Source organism: Spermophilus citellus (assembly GCF_964194105.1).
Source record: "Spermophilus citellus genome assembly, chromosome: 17".
Lineage (NCBI taxonomy): Eukaryota > Metazoa > Chordata > Mammalia > Rodentia > Sciuridae > Spermophilus > Spermophilus citellus.
In genome coordinates, this window is record NC_138199.1 from 17,648,333 (window position 1) to 17,666,434 (window position 18,102).

An 18,102-nucleotide genomic window follows, 5' to 3' on the forward strand; every position below is an offset into this window, starting at 1 on the left:
GCGAGGGGCGCTCACCAGCAGGCCCCCGGAGGACAGGGAAGCCTCCTGGGCCCCCACCCCCACCCCCGCAAGACAGGCGCTTGCCTGCCCGCAGGACCCTGAGGACACTGGGCGCCGATGGGCGAGGGGCGCTCACCCAAAGGCCGCAGTGCAGCAGCAATGCCAGTGTCCCAGGAGCCCTCCCCAAGCAGGATCTTGGGGACAGGGAACAGGGCTGGGACCCGCAGTGGGGACCTCGCACCCGCAGCACCCCCAAGAGCACACTGAGCACTGCAGGGCGAGGGGCGCACACCAGCATGGCCCAGAGCACACTGGGGACCTGAGGCCGCCTGGGGGCGCTCCCCCACAGCCACCAGGCCTGGCCCTGCACTGCCTAAGGGAGGGGCGCTCACCCCCAGCCTCTAGGGAAGCCTGAGCCCCCTTGGCCCAGGGCTGCTCCCCGCCCCGCCACCCACTCAGGGCTGCCTGAGCATTGCCAGGAGAGGGGCGCTCACCCACAGGACCCAGAGCAGCCTGAGTGCTGGGGGGCTGAGGGTGCTCCCCTGCAGGAACCCTGGACAATGAGCTCAGGTGGGAGAGGGGCGCTCGCCCACAGGGCTCAGAGTCCAGGTCACCTTTTGCAGAGGATCCCTGGGCCCCTTGTCCCCAGTTACCTGGGCCAGGGTGGGACAGTGGCGCCCTCTCACTGGTCTCAGCAGTGCCTCCAAGATGGAGGGGAGATGTCCTTTGCCAAATGTCCCACCATCCTGCCCAGGAGGAGGGCGCGGCTCCTGATCCAGAGGTCCCACAGGGTTCTTCCCTGGGGCCAAGATAGCACCTGGTGGCGCTTGCCTGCTGTCCGGGGCCCCAGTGGAGATGTGCTCACAGCCTGGGAAATTGGCCCTGCATCCACTGGTCCCCGGGACCTCCGCAATCCCGGGCGCATGCCAGGCGTGCAGGGGAGCACAGCCCCAGGGGCAGAAAGGCCAAGAAATGGTGGGTCAGGCGGGATGGATCCCGGTCCTTGGGTGTGCCCTTGGAGTTGAGATGCCCTCACGGTGAGTATTCTTGGGCTCGCAGGTTTTGTGGACCAGCGTGCCTGAAGGGCCACAGCAAAGGCCAAAGGCCCAGCAGAGTGTGGGCCAAGAGCAAGTGTCCGCGGTGCCCTCCATGTTTCCCAGGTGGCCTTGACAGGGACGCTTCACCCCTCAGGCCAAAGAGGGTGTCCCAGCCTGGGAGGGAGTGACCCCAGCACCCACACAGTGCGCTCCCCAGGCACCATGGGGCATTGGAGTTCTGAGGAGCCTGGGCCCTGGCGGGCCAGGGGCGCTCACCACCTGGCCCAGGGCAGACAGAACACTGGGGAGGGAGGGGCACCACCCGCTCAGGCCCCAGAGGAGACCCCCTGAGCACTGCTGGGCGAGGGGCGCTCACCCACAGGACCCAGAGGGAACTGAGCCCTGGGCGGGGGGCGCGGGGGGGGGGGGCGCTGGGCCTCAGGACACAGTGGAGCCTGGGGACCTGCGGGGGAGGGGCGGTCACCCGCAAGCCCCAGAGCTCACTGGTCCTTAGGGCTCCTGGGGGGCTCACCCAGGAGACCCGGGCGCACCGATGACCCTCGGGCGAGGGGCGCTCACCCGCAGGCCCCCGGAGGACAGGGAAGCCTCCTGGGCCCCCACCCCCACCCCCGCAAGACAGGCGCTTGCCTGCCCGTAGGACCCTGAGGACACTGGGCGCCGATGGGCGAGGGGCGCTCACCCAAAGGCCGCAGTGCAGCAGCAATGCCAGTGTCCCAGGAGCCCTCCCCAAGCAGGATCTTGGGGACAGGGAACAGGGCTGGGACCCGCGGTGGGGACCTCGCACCCGCAGAACCCCCAAGAGCACACTGAGCACTGCAGGGCGAGGGGCGCTCACCAGCATGGCCCAGAGCACACTGGGGACCTGAGGCCGCCTGGGGGCGCTCCCCCACAGCCACCAGGCCTGGCCCTGCACTGCCTAAGGGAGGGGCGCTCACCCCCAGCCTCTAGGGAAGCCTGAGCCCCCTTGGGCCAGGGCTGCTCCCCGCCACGCCACCCACTCAGGGCTGCCTGAGCACTGCCGGGTGAGGGGCGCTCACCCACAGGACCCAGAGCAGCCTGAGTGCTGGGGGGCTGAGGGTGCTCCCCCGCAGGAACCCTGGACAATGAGCTCAGGTGGGAGAGGGGCGCTCGCCCACAGGGCTCAGAGTCCAGGTCACCTTTTGCAGAGGATCCCTCGGCCCTGTGTCCCCAGTTACCTGGGTCAGGGTGGAACAGTGGAGCCCTCTCAGTGGTCTCAGCAGTGCCTCCAAGATGGAGGGGAGATGTCCTTTGCCAAATGTCCCACCATCCTGCCCAGGAGGAGGGCGCGGCTCCTGATCCAGAGGTCCCACAGGGTTCTTCCCTGGGGCCAAGATAGCACCTGGTGGCGCTTGCCTGCTGTCCGGGGCCCCAGTGGAGATGTGCTCACAGCCTGGGAAATTGGCCCTGCATCCACTGGTCCCAGGGACCTCCGCAATCCCGGGCACGTGCCAGGCGTGCACGGGAGCACAGCCCCAGGGGCAGAAAGGCCAAGAATTGGTGAGTCAGGCGGGATGGATCCCGGTCCTTGGGTGTGCCCTTGGAGTTGAGATGCCCTCACGGTGAGTATTCTTGGGCTCGTAGGTTTTGTGGACCAGCGTGCCTGAAGGGCCACAGCAAAGGCCAAAGGCCCAGCAGAGTGTGGGTCAAGAGCAAGTGTCCGCGGTGCCCTCCAAGTTTCCCAGGTGGCCTTGACAGGGACGCTTCACCCCTCAGGCCAAAGAGGGTGTCCCAGCCTGGGAGGGAGTGACGCCTGCACCCACACAGTGCGCTCCCCAGGCACCAGGGGGCATTGGAGTTCAGAGGAGCCTGGGCCCTGGCGGGCCAGGGGCGCTCACCACCTGGCCCATGGCAGACAGAGCACTGGGGAGGGAGGGGCACCACCCGCGCAGGCCCCAGAGGAGACTCCCTGGGCACTGCTGGGCGAGGGGCGACACCCACAGGACCCAGAGGGGACTGAGCCCTGGGCGGACGGGCGCTGGCCTCAGGACACAGGGGAGCCTGGGGACCTGCGGGGGAGGGGCGGTCACCCGCAAGCCCCAGAGCTCACTGGTCCTTAGGGCTCCTGGGGGGCTCACCCAGGAGACCCGGGCGCACCGAGGACCCTCGGGCGAGGGGCGCTCACCCGCAGGCCCCCGGAGGACAGGGAAGCCTCCTGGGCCCCCACCCCCACCCCCGCAAGACAGGCGCTTGCCTGCCCGCAGGACCCTGAGGACACTGGGCGCCGATGGGCGAGGGGCGCTCACCCAAAGGCCGCAGTGCAGCAGCAATGCCAGTGTCCCAGGAGCCCTCCCCAAGCAGGATCTTGGGGACAGGGAACAGGGCTGGGACCCGCGGTGGGGACCTCGCACCCGCAGAACCCCCAAGAGCACACTGAGCACTGCAGGGCGAGGGGCGCTCACCAGCATGGCCCAGAGCACACTGGGGACCTGAGGCCGCCTGGGGGCGCTCCCCCACAGCCACCAGGCCTGGCCCTGCACTGCCTAAGGGAGGGGCGCTCACCCCCAGCCTCTAGGGAAGCCTGAGCCCCCTCGGGCCAGGGCTGCTCCCCGCCACGCCACCCACTCAGGGCTGCCTGAGCACTGCCGGGTGAGGGGCGCTCACCCACAGGACCCAGAGCAGCCTGAGTGCTGGGGGGCTGAGGGTGCTCCCCCGCAGGAACCCTGGACAATGAGCTCAGGTGGGAGAGGGGCGCTCGCCCACAGGGCTCAGAGTCCAGGTCACCTTTTGCAGAGGATCCCTCGGCCCTGTGTCCCCAGTTACCTGGGTCAGGGTGGAACAGTGGCGCCCTCTCAGTGGTCTCAGCAGTGCCTCCAAGATGGAGGGGAGATGTCCTTTGCCAAATGTCCCACCATCCTGCCCAGGAGGAGGGCGCGGCTCCTGATCCAGAGGTCCCACAGGGTTCTTCCCTGGGGCCAAGATAGCACCTGGTGGCGCTTGCCTGCTGTCCGGGGCCCCAGTGGAGATGTGCTCACAGCCTGGGAAATTGGCCCTGCATCCACTGGTCCCAGGGACCTCCGCAATCCCGGGCACGTGCCAGGCGTGCACGGGAGCACAGCCCCAGGGGCAGAAAGGCCAAGAATTGGTGAGTCAGGCGGGATGGATCCCGGTCCTTGGGTGTGCCCTTGGAGTTGAGATGCCCTCACGGTGAGTATTCTTGGGCTCGTAGGTTTTGTGGACCAGCGTGCCTGAAGGGCCACAGCAAAGGCCAAAGGCCCAGCAGAGTGTGGGTCAAGAGCAAGTGTCCGCGGTGCCCTCCAAGTTTCCCAGGTGGCCTTGACAGGGACGCTTCACCCCTCAGGCCAAAGAGGGTGTCCCAGCCTGGGAGGGAGTGACGCCTGCACCCACACAGTGCGCTCCCCAGGCACCAGGGGGCATTGGAGTTCAGAGGAGCCTGGGCCCTGGCGGGCCAGGGGCGCTCACCACCTGGCCCATGGCAGACAGAGCACTGGGGAGGGAGGGGCACCACCCGCGCAGGCCCCAGAGGAGACTCCCTGGGCACTGCTGGGCGAGGGGCGACACCCACAGGACCCAGAGGGGACTGAGCCCTGGGCGGACGGGCGCTGGCCTCAGGACACAGGGGAGCCTGGGGACCTGCGGGGGAGGGGCGGTCACCCGCAAGCCCCAGAGCTCACTGGTCCTTAGGGCTCCTGGGGGGCTCACCCAGGAGACCCGGGCGCACCGAGGACCCTCGGGCGAGGGGCGCTCACCCGCAGGCCCCCGGAGGACAGGGAAGCCTCCTGGGCCCCCACCCCCACCCCCGCAAGACAGGCGCTTGCCTGCCCGCAGGACCCTGAGGACACTGGGCGCCGATGGGCGAGGGGCGCTCACCCAAAGGCCACAGTGCAGCAGCAATGCCAGTGTCCCAGGAGCCCTCCCCAAGCAGGATCTTGGGGACAGGGAACAGGGCTGGGACCCGCGGTGGGGACCTCGCACCCGCAGAACCCCCAAGAGCACACTGAGCACTGCAGGGCGAGGGGCGCTCACCAGCATGGCCCAGAGCACACTGGGGACCTGAGGCCGCCTGGGGGCGCTCCCCCACAGCCACCAGGCCTGGCCCTGCACTGCCTAAGGGAGGGGCGCTCACCCCCAGCCTCTAGGGAAGCCTGAGCCCCCTCGGGCCAGGGCTGCTCCCCGCCACGCCACCCACTCAGGGCTGCCTGAGCACTGCCGGGTGAGGGGCGCTCACCCACAGGACCCAGAGCAGCCTGAGCGCTGGGGGGCTGAGGGTGCTCCCCCGCAGGAACCCTGGACAATGAGCTCAGGTGGGAGAGGGGCGCTCGCCCACAGGGCTCAGAGTCCAGGTCACCTTTTGCAGAGGATCCCTGGGCCCCTTGTCCCCAGTTACCTGGGCCAGGGTGGGACAGTGGCGCCCTCTCACTGGTCTCAGCAGTGCCTCCAAGATGGAGGGGAGATGTCCTTTGCCAAATGTCCCACCATCCTGCCCAGGAGGAGGGCGCGGCTCCTGATCCAGAGGTCCCACAGGGTTCTTCCCTGGGGCCAAGATAGCACCTGGTGGCGCTTGCCTGCTGTCCGGGGCCCCAGTGGAGATGTGCTCACAGCCTGGGAAATTGGCCCTGCATCCACTGGTCCCCGGGACCTCCACAATCCCGGGCGCATGCCAGGCGTGCAGGGGAGCACAGCCCCAGGGGCAGAAAGGCCAAGAAATGGTGGGTCAGGCGGGATGGATCCCGGTCCTTGGGTGTGCCCTTGGAGTTGAGATGCCCTCACGGTGAGTATTCTTGGGCTCGCAGGTTTTGTGGACCAGCGTGCCTGAAGGGCCACAGCAAAGGCCAAAGGCCCAGCAGAGTGTGGGCCAAGAGCAAGTGTCCGCGGTGCCCTCCATGTTTCCCAGGTGGCCTTGACAGGGACGCTTCACCCCTCAGGCCAAAGAGGGTGTCCCAGCCTGGGAGGGAGTGACCCCAGCACCCACACAGTGCGCTCCCCAGGCACCATGGGGCATTGGAGTTCTGAGGAGCCTGGGCCCTGGCGGGCCAGGGGCGCTCACCACCTGGCCCAGGGCAGACAGAACACTGGGGAGGGAGGGGCACCACCCGCGCAGGCCCCAGAGGAGACCCCCTGAGCACTGCTGGGCGAGGGGCGCTCACCCACAGGACCCAGAGGGGACTGAGCCCTGGGCGGTGGGCGCGGGGGGGGGGCGCTGGGCCTCAGGACACAGGGGAGCCTGGGGACCTGCGGGGGAGGGGCGGTCACCCGCAAGCCCCAGAGCTCACTGGTCCTTAGGGCTCCTGGGGGGCTCACCCAGGAGACCCGGGCGCACCGAGGACCCTCGGGCGAGGGGCGCTCACCCGCAGGCCCCCGGAGGACAGGGAAGCCTCCTGGGCCCCCACCCCCACCCCCGCAAGACAGGCGCTTGCCTGCCCGCAGGACCCTGAGGACACTGGGCGCCGATGGGCGAGGGGCGCTCACCCAAAGGCCGCAGTGCAGCAGCAATGCCAGTGTCCCAGGAGCCCTCCCCAAGCAGGATCTTGGGGACAGGGAACAGGGCTGGGACCCGCGGTGGGGACCTCGCACCCGCAGAACCCCCAAGAGCACACTGAGCACTGCAGGGCGAGGGGCGCTCACCAGCATGGCCCAGAGCACACTGGGGACCTGAGGCCGCCTGGGGGCGCTCCCCCACAGCCACCAGGCCTGGCCCTGCACTGCCTAAGGGAGGGGCGCTCACCCCCAGCCTCTAGGGAAGCCTGAGCCCCCTCGGGCCAGGGCTGCTCCCCGCCATGCCACCCACTCAGGGCTGCCTGAGCACTGCCGGGTGAGGGGCGCTCACCCACAGGACCCAGAGCAGCCTGAGTGCTGGGGGGCTGAGGGTGCTCCCCCGCAGGAACCCTGGACAATGAGCTCAGGTGGGAGAGGGGCGCTCGCCCACAGGGCTCAGAGTCCAGGTCACCTTTTGCAGAGGATCCCTCGGCCCTGTGTCCCCAGTTACCTGGGTCAGGGTGGAACAGTGGCGCCCTCTCACTGGTCTCAGCAGTGCCTCCAAGATGGAGGGGAGATGTCCTTTGCCAAATGTCCCACCATCCTGCCCAGGAGGAGGGCGCGGCTCCTGATCCAGAGGTCCCACAGGGTTCTTCCCTGGGGCCAAGATAGCACCTGGTGGCGCTTGCCTGCTGTCCGGGGCCCCAGTGGAGATGTGCTCACAGCCTGGGAAATTGGCCCTGCATCCACTGGTCCCAGGGACCTCCGCAATCCCGGGCACGTGCCAGGCGTGCACGGGAGCACAGCCCCAGGGGCAGAAAGGCCAAGAATTGGTGAGTCAGGCGGGATGGATCCCGGTCCTTGGGTGTGCCCTTGGAGTTGAGATGCCCTCACGGTGAGTATTCTTGGGCTCGTAGGTTTTGTGGACCAGCGTGCCTGAAGGGCCACAGCAAAGGCCAAAGGCCCAGCAGAGTGTGGGTCAAGAGCAAGTGTCCGCGGTGCCCTCCAAGTTTCCCAGGTGGCCTTGACAGGGACGCTTCACCCCTCAGGCCAAAGAGGGTGTCCCAGCCTGGGAGGGAGTGACGCCTGCACCCACACAGTGCGCTCCCCAGGCACCAGGGGGCATTGGAGTTCAGAGGAGCCTGGGCCCTGGCGGGCCAGGGGCGCTCACCACCTGGCCCATGGCAGACAGAGCACTGGGGAGGGAGGGGCACCACCCGCGCAGGCCCCAGAGGAGACTCCCTGGGCACTGCTGGGCGAGGGGCGACACCCACAGGACCCAGAGGGGACTGAGCCCTGGGCGGACGGGCGCTGGCCTCAGGACACAGGGGAGCCTGGGGACCTGCGGGGGAGGGGCGGTCACCCGCAAGCCCCAGAGCTCACTGGTCCTTAGGGCTCCTGGGGGGCTCACCCAGGAGACCCGGGCGCACCGAGGACCCTCGGGCGAGGGGCGCTCACCCGCAGGCCCCCGGAGGACAGGGAAGCCTCCTGGGCCCCCACCCCCACCCCCGCAAGACAGGCGCTTGCCTGCCCGCAGGACCCTGAGGACACTGGGCGCCGATGGGCGAGGGGCGCTCACCCAAAGGCCGCAGTGCAGCAGCAATGCCAGTGTCCCAGGAGCCCTCCCCAAGCAGGATCTTGGGGACAGGGAACAGGGCTGGGACCCGCGGTGGGGACCTCGCACCCGCAGAACCCCCAAGAGCACACTGAGCACTGCAGGGCGAGGGGCGCTCACCAGCATGGCCCAGAGCACACTGGGGACCTGAGGCCGCCTGGGGGCGCTCCCCCACAGCCACCAGGCCTGGCCCTGCACTGCCTAAGGGAGGGGCGCTCACCCCCAGCCTCTAGGGAAGCCTGAGCCCCCTCGGGCCAGGGCTGCTCCCCGCCACGCCACCCACTCAGGGCTGCCTGAGCACTGCCGGGTGAGGGGCGCTCACCCACAGGACCCAGAGCAGCCTGAGCGCTGGGGGGCTGAGGGTGCTCCCCCGCAGGAACCCTGGACAATGAGCTCAGGTGGGAGAGGGGCGCTCGCCCACAGGGCTCAGAGTCCAGGTCACCTTTTGCAGAGGATCCCTGGGCCCCTTGTCCCCTGTTACCTGGGCCAGGGTGGGACAGTGGCGCCCTCTCACTGGTCTCAGCAGTGCCTCCAAGATGGAGGGGAGATGTCCTTTGCCAAATGTCCCACCATCCTGCCCAGGAGGAGGGCGCGGCTCCTGATCCAGAGGTCCCACAGGGTTCTTCCCTGGGGCCAAGATAGCGCCTGGTGGCGCTTGCCTGCTGTCCGGGGCCCCAGTGGAGATGTGCTCACAGCCTGGGAAATTGGCCCTGCATCCACTGGTCCCCGGGACCTCCACAATCCCGGGCGCGTGCCAGGCGTGCAGGGGAGCACAGCCCCAGGGGCAGAAAGGCCAAGAAATGGTGGGTCAGGCGGGATGGATCCCGGTCCTTGGGTGTGCCCTTGGAGTTGAGATGCCCTCACGGTGAGTATTCTTGGGCTCGCAGGTTTTGTGGACCAGCGTGCCTGAAGGGCCACAGCAAAGGCCAAAGGCCCAGCAGAGTGTGGGTCAAGAGCAAGTGTCCGCGGTGCCCTCCAAGTTTCCCAGGTGGCCTTGACAGGGACGCTTCACCCCTCAGGCCAAAGAGGGTGTCCCAGCCTGGGAGGGAGTGACGCCTGCACCCACACAGTGCGCTCCCCAGGCACCAGGGGGCATTGGAGTTCAGAGGAGCCTGGGCCCTGGCGGGCCAGGGGCGCTCACCACCTGGCCCATGGCAGACAGAGCACTGGGGAGGGAGGGGCACCACCCGCGCAGGCCCCAGAGGAGACTCCCTGGGCACTGCTGGGCGAGGGGCGACACCCACAGGACCCAGAGGGGACTGAGCCCTGGGCGGACGGGCGCTGGCCTCAGGACACAGGGGAGCCTGGGGACCTGCGGGGGAGGGGCGGTCACCCGCAAGCCCCAGAGCTCACTGGTCCTTAGGGCTCCTGGGGGGCTCACCCAGGAGACCCGGGCGCACCGAGGACCCTCGGGCGAGGGGCGCTCACCCGCAGGCCCCCGGAGGACAGGGAAGCCTCCTGGGCCCCCACCCCCACCCCCGCAAGACAGGCGCTTGCCTGCCCGCAGGACCCTGAGGACACTGGGCGCCGATGGGCGAGGGGCGCTCACCCAAAGGCCGCAGTGCAGCAGCAATGCCAGTGTCCCAGGAGCCCTCCCCAAGCAGGATCTTGGGGACAGGGAACAGGGCTGGGACCCGCGGTGAGGACCTCGCACCCGCAGAACCCCCAAGAGCACACTGAGCACTGCAGGGCGAGGGGCGCTCACCAGCATGGCCCAGAGCACACTGGGGACCTGAGGCCGCCTGGGGGCGCTCCCCCACAGCCACCAGGCCTGGCCCTGCACTGCCTAAGGGAGGGGCGCTCACCCCCAGCCTCTAGGGAAGCCTGAGCCCCCTTGGCCCAGGGCTGCTCCCCGCCCCGCCACCCACTCAGGGCTGCCTGAGCATTGCCAGGAGAGGGGCGCTCACCCACAGGACCCAGAGCAGCCTGAGTGCTGGGGGGCTGAGGGTGCTCCCCCGCAGGAACCCTGGACAATGAGCTCAGGTGGGAGAGGGGCGCTCGCCCACAGGGCTCAGAGTCCAGGTCACCTTTTGCAGAGGATCCCTCGGCCCTGTGTCCCCAGTTACCTGGGTCAGGGTGGGACAGTGGCGCCCTCTCACTGGTCTCAGCAGTGCCTCCAAGATGGAGGGGAGATGTCCTTTGCCAAATGTCCCACCATCCTGCCCAGGAGGAGGGCGCGGCTCCTGATCCAGAGGTCCCACAGGGTTCTTCCCTGGGGCCAAGATAGCACCTGGTGGCGCTTGCCTGCTGTCCGGGGCCCCAGTGGAGATGTGCTCACAGCCTGGGAAATTGGCCCTGCATCCACTGGTCCCAGGGACCTCCGCAATCCCGGGCACGTGCCAGGCGTGCACGGGAGCACAGCCCCAGGGGCAGAAAGGCCAAGAATTGGTGAGTCAGGCGGGATGGATCCCGGTCCTTGGGTGTGCCCTTGGAGTTGAGATGCCCTCACGGTGAGTATTCTTGGGCTCGTAGGTTTTGTGGACCAGCGTGCCTGAAGGGCCACATCAAAGGCCAAAGGCCCAGCAGAGTGTGGGTCAAGAGCAAGTGTCCGCGGTGCCCTCCAAGTTTCCCAGGTGGCCTTGACAGGGACGCTTCACCCCTCAGGCCAAAGAGGGTGTCCCAGCCTGGGAGGGAGTGACGCCTGCACCCACACAGTGCGCTCCCCAGGCACCAGGGGGCATTGGAGTTCAGAGGAGCCTGGGCCCTGGCGGGCCAGGGGCGCTCACCACCTGGCCCATGGCAGACAGAGCACTGGGGAGGGAGGGGCACCACCCGCGCAGGCCCCAGAGGAGACTCCCTGGGCACTGCTGGGCGAGGGGCGACACCCACAGGACCCAGAGGGGACTGAGCCCTGGGCGGACGGGCGCTGGCCTCAGGACACAGGGGAGCCTGGGGACCTGCGGGGGAGGGGCGGTCACCCGCAAGCCCCAGAGCTCACTGGTCCTTAGGGCTCCTGGGGGGCTCACCCAGGAGACCCGGGCGCACCGAGGACCCTCGGGCGAGGGGCGCTCACCCGCAGGCCCCCGGAGGACAGGGAAGCCTCCTGGGCCCCCACCCCCACCCCCGCAAGACAGGCGCTTGCCTGCCCGCAGGACCCTGAGGACACTGGGCGCCGATGGGCGAGGGGCGCTCACCCAAAGGCCGCAGTGCAGCAGCAATGCCAGTGTCCCAGGAGCCCTCCCCAAGCAGGATCTTGGGGACAGGGAACAGGGCTGGGACCCGCAGTGGGGACCTCGCACCCGCAGAACCCCCAAGAGCACACTGAGCACTGCAGGGCGAGGGGCGCTCACCAGCATGGCCCAGAGCACACTGGGGACCTGAGGCCGCCTGGGGGCGCTCCCCCACAGCCACCAGGCCTGGCCCTGCACTGCCTAAGGGAGGGGCGCTCACCCCCAGCCTCTAGGGAAGCCTGAGCCCCCTTGGGCCAGGGCTGCTCCCCGCCACGCCACCCACTCAGGGCTGCCTGAGCACTGCCGGGTGAGGGGCGCTCACCCACAGGACCCAGAGCAGCCTGAGCGCTGGGGGGCTGAGGGTGCTCCCCCGCAGGAACCCTGGACAATGAGCTCAGGTGGGAGAGGGGCGCTCGCCCACAGGGCTCAGAGTCCAGGTCACCTTTTGCAGAGGATCCCTGGGCCCCTTGTCCCCAGTTACCTGGGCCAGGGTGGGACAGTGGCGCCCTCTCACTGGTCTCAGCAGTGCCTCCAAGATGGAGGGGAGATGTCCTTTGCCAAATGTCCCACCATCCTGCCCAGGAGGAGGGCGCGGCTCCTGATCCAGAGGTCCCACAGGGTTCTTCCCTGGGGCCAAGATAGCACCTGGTGGCGCTTGCCTGCTGTCCGGGGCCCCAGTGGAGATGTGCTCACAGCCTGGGAAATTGGCCCTGCATCCACTGGTCCCCGGGACCTCCGCAATCCCGGGCACGTGCCAGGCGTGCACGGGAGCACAGCCCCAGGGGCAGAAAGGCCAAGAATTGGTGAGTCAGGCGGGATGGATCCCGGTCCTTGGGTGTGCCCTTGGAGTTGAGATGCCCTCACGGTGAGTATTCTTGGGCTCGTAGGTTTTGTGGACCAGCGTGCCTGAAGGGCCACAGCAAAGGCCAAAGGCCCAGCAGAGTGTGGGTCAAGAGCAAGTGTCCGCGGTGCCCTCCAAGTTTCCCAGGTGGCCTTGACAGGGACGCTTCACCCCTCAGGCCAAAGAGGGTGTCCCAGCCTGGGAGGGAGTGACGCCTGCACCCACACAGTGCGCTCCCCAGGCACCAGGGGGCATTGGAGTTCAGAGGAGCCTGGGCCCTGGCGGGCCAGGGGCGCTCACCACCTGGCCCATGGCAGACAGAGCACTGGGGAGGGAGGGGCACCACCCGCGCAGGCCCCAGAGGAGACTCCCTGGGCACTGCTGGGCGAGGGGCGACACCCACAGGACCCAGAGGGGACTGAGCCCTGGGCGGACGGGCGCTGGCCTCAGGACACAGGGGAGCCTGGGGACCTGCGGGGGAGGGGCGGTCACCCGCAAGCCCCAGAGCTCACTGGTCCTTAGGGCTCCTGGGGGGCTCACCCAGGAGACCCGGGTGCACCGAGGACCCTCGGGCGAGGGGCGCTCACCCGCAGGCCCCCGGAGGACAGGGAAGCCTCCTGGGCCCCCACCCCCACCCCCGCAAGACAGGCGCTTGCCTGCCCGCAGGACCCTGAGGACACTGGGCGCCGATGGGCGAGGGGCGCTCACCCAAAGGCCGCAGTGCAGCAGCAATGCCAGTGTCCCAGGAGCCCTCCCCAAGCAGGATCTTGGGGACAGGGAACAGGGCTGGGACCCGCGGTGGGGACCTCGCACCCGCAGCACCCCCAAGAGCACACTGAGCACTGCAGGGCGAGGGGCGCACACCAGCATGGCCCAGAGCACACTGGGGACCTGAGGCCGCCTGGGGGCGCTCCCCCACAGCCACCAGGCCTGGCCCTGCACTGCCTAAGGGAGGGGCGCTCACCCCCAGCCTCTAGGGAAGCCTGAGCCCCCTTGGCCCAGGGCTGCTCCCCGCCCCGCCACCCACTCAGGGCTGCCTGAGCATTGCCAGGAGAGGGGCGCTCACCCACAGGACCCAGAGCAGCCTGAGTGCTGGGGGGCTGAGGGTGCTCCCCTGCAGGAACCCTGGACAATGAGCTCAGGTGGGAGAGGGGCGCTCGCCCACAGGGCTCAGAGTCCAGGTCACCTTTTGCAGAGGATCCCTGGGCCCCTTGTCCCCAGTTACCTGGGCCAGGGTGGGACAGTGGCGCCCTCTCACTGGTCTCAGCAGTGCCTCCAAGATGGAGGGGAGATGTCCTTTGCCAAATGTCCCACCATCCTGCCCAGGAGGAGGGCGCGGCTCCTGATCCAGAGGTCCCACAGGGTTCTTCCCTGGGGCCAAGATAGCACCTGGTGGCGCTTGCCTGCTGTCCGGGGCCCCAGTGGAGATGTGCTCACAGCCTGGGAAATTGGCCCTGCATCCACTGGTCCCCGGGACCTCCGCAATCCCGGGCGCGTGCCAGGCGTGCAGGGGAGCACAGCCCCAGGGGCAGAAAGGCCAAGAAATGGTGGGTCAGGCGGGATGGATCCCGGTCCTTGGGTGTGCCCTTGGAGTTGAGATGCCCTCACGGTGAGTATTCTTGGGCTCGCAGGTTTTGTGGACCAGCGTGCCTGAAGGGCCACAGCAAAGGCCAAAGGCCCAGCAGAGTGTGGGCCAAGAGCAAGTGTCCGCGGTGCCCTCCATGTTTCCCAGGTGGCCTTGACAGGGACGCTTCACCCCTCAGGCCAAAGAGGGTGTCCCAGCCTGGGAGGGAGTGACCCCAGCACCCACACAGTGCGCTCCCCAGGCACCATGGGGCATTGGAGTTCTGAGGAGCCTGGGCCCTGGCGGGCCAGGGGCGCTCACCACCTGGCCCATGGCAGACAGAGCACTGGGGAGGGAGGGGCACCACCCGTGCAGGCCCCAGAGGAGACTCCCTGGGCACTGCTGGGCGAGGGGCGACACCCACAGGACCCAGAGGGGACTGAGCCCTGGGCGGACGGGCGCTGGCCTCAGGACACAGGGGAGCCTGGGGACCTGCGGGGGAGGGGCGGTCACCCGCAAGCCCCCGAGCTCACTGGTCCTTAGGGCTCCTGGGGGGCTCACCCAGGAGACCCGGGCGCACCGAGGACCCTCGGGCGAGGGGCGCTCACCCGCAGGCCCCCGGAGGACAGGGAAGCCTCCTGGGCCCCCACCCCCACCCCCGCAAGACAGGCGCTTGCCTGCCCGCAGGACCCTGAGGACACTGGGCGCCGATGGGCGAGGGGCGCTCACCCAAAGGCCGCAGTGCAGCAGCAATGCCAGTGTCCCAGGAGCCCTCCCCAAGCAGGATCTTGGGGACAGGGAACAGGGCTGGGACCCGCGGTGGGGACCTCGCACCCGCAGCACCCCCAAGAGCACACTGAGCACTGCAGGGCGAGGGGCGCTCACCAGCATGGCCCAGAGCACACTGGGGACCTGAGGCCGCCTGGGGGCGCTCCCCCACAGCCACCAGGCCTGGCCCTGCACTGCCTAAGGGAGGGGCGCTCACCCCCAGCCACTAGGGAAGCCTGAGCCCCCTCGGGCCAGGGCTGCTCCCCGCCACGCCACCCACTCAGGGCTGCCTGAGCACTGCCGGGTGAGGGGCGCTCACCCACAGGACCCAGAGCAGCCTGAGCGCTGGGGGGCTGAGGGTGCTCCCCCGCAGGAACCCTGGACAATGAGCTCAGGTGGGAGAGGGGCGCTCGCCCACAGGGCTCAGAGTCCAGGTCACCTTTTGCAGAGGATCCCTGGGCCCCTTGTCCCCAGTTACCTGGGCCAGGGTGGGACAGTGGCGCCCTCTCACTGGTCTCAGCAGTGCCTCCAAGATGGAGGGGAGATGTCCTTTGCCAAATGTCCCACCATCCTGCCCTGGAGGAGGGCGCGGCTCCTGATCCAGAGGTCCCACAGGGTTCTTCCCTGGGGCCAAGATAGCGCCTGGTGGCGCTTGCCTGCTGTCCGGGGCCCCAGTGGAGATGTGCTCACAGCCTGGGAAATTGGCCCTGCATCCACTGGTCCCCGGGACCTCCGCAATCCCGGGCGCGTGCCAGGCGTGCAGGGGAGCACAGCCCCAGGGGCAGAAAGGCCAAGAAATGGTGGGTCAGGCGGGATGGATCCCGGTCCTTGGGTGTGCCCTTGGAGTTGAGATGCCCTCACGGTGAGTATTCTTGGGCTCGCAGGTTTTGTGGACCAGCGTGCCTGAAGGGCCACAGCAAAGGCCAAAGGCCCAGCAGAGTGTGGGCCAAGAGCAAGTGTCCGCGGTGCCCTCCATGTTTCCCAGGTGGCCTTGACAGGGACGCTTCACCCCTCAGGCCAAAGAGGGTGTCCCAGCCTGGGAGGGAGTGACCCCAGCACCCACACAGTGCGCTCCCCAGGCACCATGGGGCATTGGAGTTCTGAGGAGCCTGGGCCCTGGCGGGCCAGGGGCGCTCACCACCTGGCCCAGGGCAGACAGAACACTGGGGAGGGAGGGGCACCACCCGTGCAGGCCCCAGAGGAGACCCCCTGAGCACTGCTGGGCGAGGGGCGCTCACCCACAGGACCCAGAGGGGACTGAGCCCTGGGCGGGGGGCGCGGGGGGGGGGGCGCTGGGCCTCAGGACACAGGGGAGCCTGGGGACCTGCGGGGGAGGGGCGGTCACCCGCAAGCCCCAGAGCTCACTGGTCCTTAGGGCTCCTGGGGGGCTCACCCAGGAGACCCGGGCGCACCGAGGACCCTCGGGCGAGGGGCGCTCACCCGCAGGCCGCCGGAGGACAGGGAAGCCTCCTGGGCCCCCACCCCCACCCCCGCAAGACAGGCGCTTGCCTGCCCGCAGGACCCTGAGGACACTGGGCGCCGATGGGCGAGGGGCGCTCACCCAAAGGCCGCAGTGCAGCAGCAATGCCAGTGTCCCAGGAGCCCTCCCCAAGCAGGATCTTGGGGACAGGGAACAGGGCTGGGACCCGCAGTGGGGACCTCGCACCCGCAGCACCCCCAAGAGCACACTGAGCACTGCAGGGCGAGGGGCGCACACCAGCATGGCCCAGAGCACACTGGGGACCTGAGGCCGCCTGGGGGCGCTCCCCCACAGCCACCAGGCCTGGCCCTGCACTGCCTAAGGGAGGGGCGCTCACCCCCAGCCTCTAGGGAAGCCTGAGCCCCCTTGGCCCAGGGCTGCTCCCCGCCCCGCCACCCACTCAGGGCTGCCTGAGCATTGCCAGGAGAGGGGCGCTCACCCACAGGACCCAGAGCAGCCTGAGTGCTGGGGGGCTGAGGGTGCTCCCCTGCAGGAACCCTGGACAATGAGCTCAGGTGGGAGAGGGGCGCTCGCCCACAGGGCTCAGAGTCCAGGTCACCTTTTGCAGAGGATCCCTGGGCCCCTTGTCCCCAGTTACCTGGGCCAGGGTGGGACAGTGGCGCCCTCTCACTGGTCTCAGCAGTGCCTCCAAGATGGAGGGGAGATGTCCTTTGCCAAATGTCCCACCATCCTGCCCAGGAGGAGGGCGCGGCTCCTGATCCAGAGGTCCCACAGGGTTCTTCCCTGGGGCCAAGATAGCACCTGGTGGCGCTTGCCTGCTGTCCGGGGCCCCAGTGGAGATGTGCTCACAGCCTGGGAAATTGGCCCTGCATCCACTGGTCCCCGGGACCTCCGCAATCCCGGGCGCATGCCAGGCGTGCAGGGGAGCACAGCCCCAGGGGCAGAAAGGCCAAGAAATGGTGGGTCAGGCGGGATGGATCCCGGTCCTTGGGTGTGCCCTTGGAGTTGAGATGCCCTCACGGTGAGTATTCTTGGGCTCACAGGTTTTGTGGACCAGCGTGCCTGAAGGGCCACAGCAAAGGCCAAAGGCCCAGCAGAGTGTGGGCCAAGAGCAAGTGTCCGCGGTGCCCTCCATGTTTCCCAGGTGGCCTTGACAGGGACGCTTCACCCCTCAGGCCAAAGAGGGTGTCCCAGCCTGGGAGGGAGTGACCCCAGCACCCACACAGTGCGCTCCCCAGGCACCATGGGGCATTGGAGTTCTGAGGAGCCTGGGCCCTGGCGGGCCAGGGGCGCTCACCACCTGGCCCAGGGCAGACAGAACACTGGGGAGGGAGGGGCACCACCCGCTCAGGCCCCAGAGGAGACCCCCTGAGCACTGCTGGGCGAGGGGCGCTCACCCACAGGACCCAGAGGGAACTGAGCCCTGGGCGGGGGGCGCGGGGGGGGGGGCGCTGGGCCTCAGGACACAGTGGAGCCTGGGGACCTGCGGGGGAGGGGCGGTCACCCGCAAGCCCCAGAGCTCACTGGTCCTTAGGGCTCCTGGGGGGCTCACCCAGGAGACCCGGGCGCACCGATGACCCTCGGGCGAGGGGCGCTCACCCGCAGGCCCCCGGAGGACAGGGAAGCCTCCTGGGCCCCCACCCCCACCCCCGCAAGACAGGCGCTTGCCTGCCCGCAGGACCCTGAGGACACTGGGCGCCGATGGGCGAGGGGCGCTCACCCAAAGGCCGCAGTGCAGCAGCAATGCCAGTGTCCCAGGAGCCCTCCCCAAGCAGGATCTTGGGGACAGGGAACAGGGCTGGGACCCGCGGTGGGGACCTCGCACCCGCAGAACCCCCAAGAGCACACTGAGCACTGCAGGGCGAGGGGCGCTCACCAGCATGGCCCAGAGCACACTGGGGACCTGAGGCCGCCTGGGGGCGCTCCCCCACAGCCACCAGGCCTGGCCCTGCACTGCCTAAGGGAGGGGCGCTCACCCCCAGCCTCTAGGGAAGCCTGAGCCCCCTCGGGCCAGGGCTGCTCCCCACCACGCCACCCACTCAGGGCTGCCTGAGCACTGCCGGGTGAGGGGCGCTCACCCACAGGACCCAGAGCAGCCTGAGCGCTGGGGGGCTGAGGGTGCTCCCCCGCAGGAACCCTGGACAATGAGCTCAGGTGGGAGAGGGGCGCTCGCCCACAGGGCTCAGAGTCC